Raw genomic sequence first — 11,574 nt, 5'->3', positions numbered from 1 at the left:
GTCCATGCTACTTTGCTACTCAACATAGTCCAGCATTCCATCTTTCTCCCACAGGAAGGGGAGAAGGGAATTAACATGAAGATGTGCAAGCGATGCCTGGAGGAGAAGGCTCGACTAAACATTTTTCTACACAAAACATAAGACAGGAAAAATTATGGTCACTGCTACTGATGTTTGCTTTCAGGTTACAATTGAAAGGAAAATCTAGTACAGAAATAGCCACAGGGGTTCCTGAGGACACACAGAAAACCTTACACTCTTAAGGAGAAGGTCAACCCTTCATTGTCCTCAGCCCCAGTTGGGCAGAACTGGGTGGGGACCCTGGCTCGGACCCCAGAGATGTGCGAACTTCCGCACGCCCCTTGCCTGTTCTGAACAACAATTGCTAACAATATCCACTTTGCAGTAGAATCTACCTCGCAGAGAATGGAGGCAATTAATTTCTAGCATGAAGTTATGTACGTAAAGTTAGTTCCTTTCTTTTTCGACAGGTAGGAATAGAACATACAGCGGTGTGCATTTTTTTTGTGACACTCGTTAAGTAGCAAAGATAAATGGGTGACCGTTTCAGGCCTGGTACCACAAATCTAGGTAGGATATAAATTATATTTATTTTTAAAATTAGACATCATTTAATCTAAACAGATGGAACTGAGTGACAGAGAGACCATGGCTTTCTCAAGACATGCAGCCAGCCAGTGGTAAAGGCTCTTGGCCCCTTTGTCCAATACCCCATGGATATTCAAGAAGAGGTGGGGACATGAGGTGGTGTGGGAAGCTTGCTTGGAAATGCATCATGACAAGTCTTCCAGCCCTGGAGCTGCCCCTTCCACGTGGCTTTCCCGCATTTTGACCAAGGACAAACATAAATCTAAAAATAAATGAGCAAAACTGTCTTTACAGCCCAATGACATGTGAGAAAAAGCAAATCAGGGTGCTTTGCCTCTCCAGGTGGGATCCAGCTTTCCTTGTATTCAGCAGCGAGGTATCTGCCAACAGAGAAGTTTACGCTGAAACCAAGAGAAAAGAGCTTCACTAATTGATGTGGGATCCCGATGAGAGGGAAAAAGAAGGTACACTTTCATTAGTGACACTTGCACTTGGCGACTGTTAGATTAAAGCAAGGTCAAACATTTTAGAAACGTGGTTTTTATTAGAAACATAACATGGGGAAGAAGTAAATGCTAAAATAAGCAATTTTATGAGGTCAAAGGTGTTCATTAAGGAAATAGACTCAGGGTCTTGTGAAATTCTCCCAAGGAAGTTGATGGAGTCAACATCAAGGAAGTGGCTACATGTCATGAGTTGGTGCCTCCAACAGGATATTATGATGTGTCAGAGTTCACTCTCACCTCCTGATTCTCCTCTCACTTCACCTGAGTCCTCTCTACTGACACCATGGGTTGCTGTGGCTGTGGAAGTTGTGGTGGCTGCAGCGGTGGCTGCGGTGGTGGCTGCGGTGGCTGAGGTGGTGGCTGCGGTGGCTGCGGCAGCTGCACCACCTACAGGTGCTACCGGATGGGCTGCTGGGAAGGGCTGTTGCCAGCAGAAGTGCAGCTACAAGAAGCAATGCTGCTGCTAGGCAGCAGCAAGGCCTCCACTTCTTGCTTCTCCTTCTCCGGTGAGAGGTGCCTGGAGCTTTGCTCTCACCAGTTGGTAAGCCTTTCTGGCTCCTTCTTCTCTGCTTCCTCCCTGCCCTGCATACCTGGAAGTCTTAGAACTGTTCATATTATTTAGTTCCTTTTGCATTGACTTTTCAGGGCTGTTTTTTCCCTTCAGAGTGGTATAAGATTGCATCAATTCTGCTCCCTTTATTTCCCAGGATTTGGTAACTGGGAGGTACAAGTTATCTGTCATCTCTGTAATACTGTCTCCATTTGGAAAAAAAATAAAAGAACCACATATATTATAACTTTGGGGGGTGGAACGCAGCCACCCATGTAAAAATGTATTTATGTTATGAGCTTAACAAAATAAAATCATGATAGCTAATATTTCAGTCTCTTGAAAAAATTATCTATAAGGAACTTTTTGTTCTTTTGTACCATAGATTCATTAACTGCTGTAGTCTTTCTATATCTGTGGAAAGAAAAAAAGCCAATCTTTCTTAATAAAGCTATAAAATTCCTACAAAAATAACCTATCCTTATTCTAAAATGTCTTTCTGTTCTGGAAGATGTGTTCCTTTCCCATGGGTGGGACCAGTGTAGCAGAACACAATGGATGATATTTAGGTAGACTTGGCATGGGATTCATTTAGCGGATGATTGATCCTCTACTGCCCTAACATGGAGTTTACAATAAAGATAGAAATTTGAGGGCAGATTGCCAACCTTTGATTATATCATAGAAAGTAATTCTTGTTCTCTCCTACAGGTTGTGTTATGATGTCTGTCTCTACAATCAAGTTCTGGTTGTAAGGTGTCTGGATAGCCCCAGCATGGTATATCATAACTTGTCTCATTCTCTCGATGTAATTTCTACTCATTTACTCATTCATTCATTCAGCAAATATGAGAGTATCAATATTATGCCAGGCAATCGGCCAGACACTAAATATCTAAAGATAAACAGAATTTGGGAAATAAGCCAGGCACAAAAAGAGACATATTATATGCTGCCACTAATGTGAACATTGCTGGGGGAGAATGCATGGGGTGTTGGGCTTCCCCACCTCGATGGTTGCTAATGTGATCACAGACATAGGGGACTGGCGGTTTGATAGGTTGAGCCCTCTACCACAGGACTTGCCCATGGGAAGACTTGCTGCAAAGGAGAGGCTTCTTTGTTGCTCGGATGTGGCCCTCTCTCTCTAGCTAAGCCAACTTGGCAGGTGAAATCACTGCCCTCCCCACTACATGGGATCTGATACCCAGGGGAGTAAATCTCCCTGACAACATGAAATATGTGTCCTGGGGAGGAATCTAGACCCGGCATCATGGGATGGAGAACATCTTCTTGACCAAAAGGGGGATGTGAAAGGAAATGAAATAAGCTTCAGTGGCTGAGAGATCACTCTGGTGGGCACTCTTACGCACAATATAGACAACCCTTTTTTAGGTTCTAATGAATTGGAATAGGTAGCAGTAAATACCTGAAACTATCAAACTACAACCCAGAACCCTTGAATCTTGAAGACAATTGTATAAAAATGTAGCTTATGAGGGGTGGCAATGTGATTGGGAAAGCCATATGGAACACATTCCCCTTTGTCCAGTGTATGGACAAATGAGTAGAAAAATGGCCAAAAAAAAAAAAAAAAAAGGCACCCAGTGTTCTTTTTTACTTTAATTGTTCTTTTTCACTTTCATTTTTATTCTTATTATTGTTGTGTTTGTGTGATAATGAAAATGTTCAAAAATTAATTTTGTGATGAACACACAACTATATAATGGTACTGTGAACAACTGAATGTATGCTTTGTGTGACTGCATGGTATGTGAATATATCTCAATAAAAATGAATTTAAAAATTGAAAAAATCTAGTAATAAATCTAACTAAGGATGTAAAGGACTTGTACACAGAAAACTACAAACATTGCTAAAAGAAATCAGAGAAGATGTAAATAAATGGAAGGACATTCTGTGTTCATGGATTAGAAGAATAAATATTAAGGTGTCAATTCTACTGAGAATGATTTATATTCTGAACACAATCACTATCAAAATTCCTACAGCCTACTTTGCAGAAATGTAAAAGCCAATTATCAAAATTACTTAGAAGGGTATGGGGCCCCAATAAACAAAGGCATCTTGAAAAAGAAAAATGAAGTTAGAGGACTCTCACTTCCTAAGTTTAAAGCATACCACAAAGCTACAGTGGTCAAAACAGCATGGTACTGGCATAAATATAGATATATGGACCAATGAAATAGAATTGAAAGTTCAGAAATAGACCTTCTTATCTATGGTCAATTGATATTTGGCAATGCTGCCAAGTCTACTTAACTTGGAAAGAATAGTCTCTTCTGCAAATGGTGCTGGGAGAACTGGATATCCTTAAGCAAACAAATGAAAGAGGACTCTTAACTCATACCTTACACAAAAATAAACTTGCAATGGATCAAAGACCTAAATATAAGAGCAAGACCATAAAACTAGAAGAAAATGTAGGGCAGCATGTTCAAGATCTTGTGGTAAGCAATGGTTTCTTAGACTTTACATCTAAAACACAAGTAACAAAAAAATAAAATATATAAATGGAACCTCCTCAAAATCAATAACTTTGGTACATCAAAGGGCTTTGTCAAGAAAGGGAAAAGACAATGGCACTCAATGGGAGAAAATCACTGGAAACCACATGTCCAATAAGGGTTTAATAAGAATATATAAAGGACTCATACAACTCAACAATAAAAGAACCAAAAACGCATTTTAAAAAATGGGCTGAAAACACATCCTAAAGTAATTTGGGTGGAGAGTAAAAATATATGTTCAGGGCCCCTCCTGAAGAGCTGGGGGAGAATGCAGTGTTGGACTTCCTCACCTGGATTGTTGCTGATGTTCTCACAAACATTGGGGACTGATGGCTTGATGTGCTAAGCCCTCTGTCTTGGGATTGGCCCCTAAGAAGCTTGGTGCTGCAAGGAGAGGCTACACCTGCTTATAACTGTGCCTAAGAGTCTCCCCCTGAGTACCTCTTTGTTGCTGAGATGTGGTCCTCTCTCTCTAACTAAGCCACCTTGGCAGGTGATCTCACTACCCTCCCCCATACATGGGACCTGACTCCCAGAGGTGTAAATCTCCCTGGCAACACAGGATATGACTCCTGGGGATGAATCTGGACCTGGTATCATGGGATTGAGAACATCTTCTTGACCAAAAGGGGGATACGAAATGAAATGAAATAAAGCTTCAGTGGCTGAGAGATTTCAAATGGAGTCGAGAGGTCACTCTGGTGGACATTCTTACACACTATATAGATTACACTTTTTAGGTTTTAATATATTGGAATAGATAGAAGTAAATATCTGAAACTACCAAACTCCAACCCAGTAGCCTTGACTCTTGAAGACGATTGTAATAACAATGTAGCTTACAAGGGGTGACAGCGTGATTGTGAAAACCCTGTGGATTGCACTCCCTTTATCCAGAGTATGGATGGATAAGTAGAAAAATAGGGACAAAACCTAAATGAAAAATAGGGTGGGATGGGGATTGATTTGGGTGTTTTTTATTCTTTTATTTTTGTTTTTCATTCTGATTCTGATTTTTTCTGGTATAAGGAAAATGTTCAAAAATAGATTGGGGTGATGAATGCACAACTATAAGATGGTACTGTGAACAGTTGATTGTACACCATGGATGATTGTATGGTATGTGAATATATCTCAATAAAACTGAATTTAAAAAAAAATAGGCTGAAGACTTGAATAGACATTTCTGCAAAAAAGAAATACAAACTGATAAAAAGCACATGGAAAGATGCTCAACATCACTAGCCATTAGGGAAATACAAATCAAAACCATAGTGGAAAATCATTTCACACCTATTATAATAGCCAGTATTAAAAAACGGAAAACTAGTTGGAGAAGATATGGCGAAATAGGAACAGTCAGTCATTGCTGGTGGCAATGTGGAATGGTGCAGCCACTGTGGAATACAGTCTGGTGGTTCCTGAAGAAGCTAAGTATAGAATTGCCATATGATCCAGCAATTGTGCTACTAGGTGTATACCCAGAAGAACTGAAAGCAGGAATCAGACATTTGTACACTGATGTTCATAGAGACATTTTTCACAATTGTCAAAAGATGGAGGCAACCCAAGTGTCATCAACCGATGAATGGAGAAACAAAATGTGGTATATACATTCAATGGAATATTATTCAGCTGTAAGAAGGAATGAAGGCCTAATGCATGTGAGAACATGGATGAACCTTGAGGACATTATGTTGAGAGAAATAAGGCAGACACAGAAGGACAAATATTATATGATCTCATTGTTATGAACTAATAATAATAAGCAAGTTTACAGAGTTAGAATCTAGAACATAGGTTACCAGGAAATAAATTGTGGTTAGAGAATGTAGAGTTGATGCTTAACTATTACAGAATTTCCATTTAGGCTGATAGTAAAGGTTTGGAAATGGATGGTGGTTACTGCAGCATGTTATTATGAGTGTAGTCAATGGCACTAAACTGTAGGGGTGAATGTGGTTAAAAGAGGAAACCTTAGGATATACATATATTAGAATAAAAATTAGAAGATTAAACAGAGAACTTTACAGCACAGTGAGCCCTACTGCAGACAATGGAATATAGGCAATAGTACAAATATAGGAATGTTCTTTCATGATGCTCTAGATCGCTCTAGCAATCTAGATGAAATGTGGATAACATAAAATGGGTTAGCTCTTGAAACAATGGTATTTTATTTTATTTGTTTCCAAGCTTACAGTTCTGAGGACATAGAAATGTCCAAATCAAGGCACCATCAAGGTGACGTTTTCTTCTGAAAGACTGGCTGCCGGCTATCCTGGACTCCTCTGTCACATGGCAAGGCACATGACAGTGTCTGCTGGTCTCTCCCTTCTTTTCTGGGTTTCCTTCTTTCAGCTTCTTGCTTCCCCAGTTTTCTCTCTCTTTATTTGAATTTCATTCTCTTATAAGGGACTCCAGTAAGAGGACTAAGACCCACCCTGAGCCACACCTTAGCTAAAGTAACCTAATCAAAAGTTCCTACTTAGAGTAAGTTTATACCTACCCACATGATATTCTTGACTCCATACAGCTTCAGACCATCACACATGGGTTATAGCAAATATATGACAAGGTGGTAATAATAGATGGGTATATGGGAAAAAATATATACCTAACGTAAATAATGGATGGCAGATACAACTGTTTTACTACTCTTTCCTCAATTGTTTCATTAACTCACAACTTCTCTAATAAAAAGGAAAAAGAAAAAATTGACATTCTTAGAAGAAAACAGATAAATTAGGGTCTATTATACTAACAGCTTCCTAATAGATCTTCTTCAACTGGTCACCTTTCTCCACTCCTCATATAACAATTCAAATAAGTTTTCACATACATTACTGCAGCCACATTGCTGACTATCAACCGAGGAGGCCCTGGATTCATACATAATTTCATGATTAGTTGGCACAATGCACAGCATTTCCACTGGGCCCCCAGCAGCATGACACAAGTGACCACTCCCTCCTCACTCATGAGCTTTCCTCCCCGGCTTCCAGGACACCTTCCTTGCTGATGCTCCTCTTTCTTCCCCTGCTTCTTCTCGGTCTCCTCTGTAGATTCCTTCTCAAAGTTGAAACCCCAGGGCTCAGCCCCTACTCATCTTCTCCAATGTTCTATGCCCCCATCTGGTCTCCACTCACTCTGTCTTTTTATTCCCAAGCACTCACCACTTTGTAACAGACTATAAAATTTCTGAATCTATCCTGTTTCCTGTTTGGTCTTCCCTCTGCTTCTCTCCACCCACAGCTAGAACGTAAAAGTCCTCCAAGGCAGATCTTTAATCCTATTCACTTAGAACAGTAGTTGGCACATAGCAGATGCTCATTAAATAACTTCTTAATGAATAAAGGATTTCTAAAACATTTCTTATTGTGGAAAATGTCAAATTTATACAAAAATGAAAATAGTATAAGAAATTGCTAAGACCCATGACCGAGGTCAACAATCATCAACATATGTCCAGTCTCTGGTCACCTATAACCCCATCCACATCCCTTCTACCACCCCACCAGATTTGAATCAAATCCAGATGTCAAGCCATCTCATCTGCAAATCCTTCTGGTTGTGCTTCTGTGAATGAATGAATTGAATTCCTCTTCATCTCTCTCTAGCTTAGATTATGGCCATGACCTGTCCAAGGAGCAAAGAAGTAAACATCTCCAGGCAAGTCACAAGGTTTTTGCAATCACAAGATAAAGCCTATGTAGTTACGCAACCATCATCAAAGATCAAGACCACTGGGCCCAGTTCAGCAACCTCAGGCATTTCACTTTGGTCATTTTACAACATATGAGGAAGTAAGAAAAGCATCTATACATTGATTCAGTAATCATAATTATTTGTTAACTCTTAACTCTCAGTTACAATATGTCTTAGCTAAAAACTGATCCCAATGCGAATGGATATGTGAGCATAGAATACATCACATGAGCAGTCAAAAGAGAGCAACCCAGACATTACTGGATGTTTTCAAGATTTTGGGTCTGAGGGGAGGTCACTGATTACTGAGGACGGTGGTGCCCAAATTTCAGCCTGTATCACAATTGCCTGTAGAGCTGGTTAAAACACAAATTGCTGAGCCTCACCTCCAGAATATCTGACCCAGGAAGTATGGGATGGCTCCTGAAATTTGCATTCCTAGTGAGAGAAGGAATATATGAATGGACAGTGAATGACAGAGATGGAAAGTCTGGTCCACTAACTGCAAAAAATGGTCCAGGAATCTGGCTACTATCTACGTAAACATTCCATGAAGTCAAACCTCAATTCCTAAATAGCCAGGACTTGATCAAAAATTGACAGCTTCCCTAATTTTTGCCCCCACTTCCAAATTAGGGTCAATGAGAGAAAGCTAAATATGCCCTTCTAACCAATCCCATAGGATGCCCTGATTCTAGTTATCCCATCTCCAGCCTCCCCTTGTCCCCAGCCTCCAATCAGAGTGCACTGGAAGTCTTCCCTTTTATCCATTATAAAGCTTGCCTACTTCTCTGTCTGCCAAATGCAAGTGGTGGTGGCTGCCGAAGGCAAGTAGTGGTGGCTGACCCCCTTGCAATAGCAGGCTCCAAATAAATGGCCCTTGTTCTTATTTGGGTGGTCTCTGTTTATTTCTACACTAGTGATGCTGGTGCAGCCTGTCCAGGGGCTCACTTTAAGAACCACTGGCCTAGAACATAATGGAATCATGATGTGCAAGAAAGGAGGAAGTTTACTGCCTCTCAAAACAGGCATCAGGGTCATTGGGAAATCATGACTCTTGAACCTTTAAGGCAATTTCACAGTTTGTTGGAAATGTTTTGTTTTTTTTATTGTTTGTTTTTTAATTTTTTGATAAAATTAAAAAAACAATGAATGAATGTTAAAAAAAGTAAATGAACAATGGGGGGAGGAGGGGAATGGAATGTTTTGGATGTTCTTTTTTTATTTTAATTTTAATTTTATTTTTTGGAGTAATGAAAATGTACAAAGATTGATTGTGGTTATGAATGCACATCTATATGATGATATTATGAACAACTGAATATACACTTTGAAGGATTGTATGTTATGTGAATACATCTCAATCAAATTGCATTTAAAAAAAAAAAAAGAATTAGTGGGAAATCACCAAATACAAACTACGTATTCGTGGGTGACTATGTTGACAGAGGTTATTATTCCACGGAAACTGTGACTCTTCTTGTGGCATTAAAGGCACGTTATCCAGAACGCTTTACAATATTGAGAGGAAACCATGAAAGCCAAGAAATTACCCAAGTATATGACTTTTATGATGAGTGTCTATGAAAATATGGAAATGTCAATGTTTGGAAATAGTTCACAGATTTGTTTGATTATTTTCCACTTACAGCTTTAGTAGATGGACAGATATTTTGCCTCCATGTTGGCCTCTCTCCATCCATAGATACACTGGATCGTTTATAGGAAGAGCCCTGGATCGTTTATAGGAAGTGCCACATAAGGGCCCAATGTGTGATCTGTTGTGGGCAGACCAGATGACCATGTGGGTGAGGCATTTCTCCACATGGTGCTGGCTACACGTTTGGACAAGACATTTCTGAAACTTTTAATCAGGCCAATGGCCTCACGCTAGTTTCTCATGCTCACCAACTTGTAATGGAGGGATACAACTGGTGTCATGATAGGAATGTGGTTACTATCTTCAGTGCACCCAACTATTGTTACCGTTGAGGTAACGGGCAGCTATCATGGAATTAGATGATGCTTTAAAATATTCCTCCCTTTCTTCAGTTTGATCCAGCGCCTCGCCGTGGAGAGCCTGATGTTACCCAGCGCACCCCAGACTACTTCCTGTAAATTGCTCCTCAGAAAACCTACCTTTGTATGTGGAAGTATACCTGGCTTTTTAAAATATATGTATTTAAAAACAAACAAAAAAGCAACAGTAATCTATGTGTTTCTGCAAACAAATTGGGATCTAGCTTGGCATTAAACCACATCATGGATCAAAAAAAAAAAAAAAGAAAAAAGACAATTTCACAGTGTTCTCTGTCACCAGCAATTTACAAGGGGTACTTTGTGGCACAATGAGTCAGACACTCCCACAGCCCAAGGTGCATGTTGGTAATTTATAGGCAGACTTTTGGCAAATCACAGGAGGGTAAGAATAGAAAATGCAAAGCCCATAGGACTCCTTAGGGACCTCTATCACTGTATCAATTTCATTTCAGCTAACTGGTAATCAACAGCCTTTAGAAAGCAACCAGTGTTTATACATAGGGTGGGCTTTCCATTTCCAACAACAGATTAAAAAAAATATAGTGTTAGTAAAAAAAAAATTCCACTGCTAACAGCTTTAAAATGCTCTTTCTAAAAAGCTTAGATTAGGACAGAGTCTCCAACTCACCACCACCTCCACCCAGACTGCTGAGCCCAGTCCTTCCACCACCAGACACAGAAGATCCAGTCATGGATAAAATGAGCTGGTGGAGAAGGTCAAACTGGCTGAGCAGGCTGAGCAATATGATGACATGGCAGCCTGCATGAAGTCTGGAACTGAGCAAGAAGTTGGATTACCCAATGAGGACAGGAATCTTCTTTCAGTTGCTTACAAAAATGTTGTAGGAGCTATTAGGTCATGGAGCATCCTCTCTAGAATTGAGCAAAGACAGAGGTGCTGAGAGAAAACAGCACAGGGCTCAAGAACACAGAAAATTGAGACAGAGCTGAGATATCTTCTATGATGTACTGCCTCTTTTAAAAAGTTCTTGATTTCCCAGTGCCTCACAAGCAGAGAGCAGTCTTCCATTTGAAAATGAAAGGAGACAACTATCCTTACCTGGCTGAGATTGCTGCTGGTGATGACAAAAAAGGGACTGTGGATTAGTCACAACAGACATACCCAGAAGCATTTGAAATCAGCAAAAAGGAAGTGTAACCAATGCATCCTATCAGATTGGGTCTAGCTAGTAACTTTTCTGTGTTCTATTATGAGATTCTGAACTCCCTGGAGAAAACCAGCTCTCTTGCAAAGACAACTTTTGATGATGCCATTGCTGAACTTGATACATTAAGTGATGATCATACAAAGACAGCAAGCTAATAATGCAAACACTGAGAGACAACTGGACATTGTGGACATGGGATACCCAAGGAGATGAAGTTGAAGCAGGAGAAGAAAGGGAAAATTAACCAGCCGTCCAACTTTCGTCTCCCTCATTCTAAAATTTACACAGTAGACCATCTGTCATCCCACAAATAGTTTCCTGTTTCCGACTTATGACAGGTTTATGTTAAACCTGTTTTAATTTCGGTATTTCCCATGTGATTTTTATGTTTACTATTAGGGGAACAGTATGAATATATTTCAATAAAATTGCATTAAAAATATATGTATATTACAGGATTA

General features: G+C 39.8%; 1 pseudogene; it reads left to right on the top strand.

Moving 5' to 3' along the window:
- Nucleotides 1-1,327: 1,327 nt before the first annotated feature.
- Nucleotides 1,328-10,022, top strand: LOC119543851 (annotated as a pseudogene).
- The last annotated feature ends 1,552 nt before the right edge of the window (nt 10,023-11,574 follow it).

The sequence above is a fragment of the Choloepus didactylus genome, chromosome 9 (assembly GCF_015220235.1).
Source record: "Choloepus didactylus isolate mChoDid1 chromosome 9, mChoDid1.pri, whole genome shotgun sequence".
Lineage (NCBI taxonomy): Eukaryota > Metazoa > Chordata > Mammalia > Pilosa > Megalonychidae > Choloepus > Choloepus didactylus.
The sequence above is the reverse complement of the archived record's forward strand: the minus strand, read 5'-3'. Positions and strand labels throughout refer to the sequence as shown.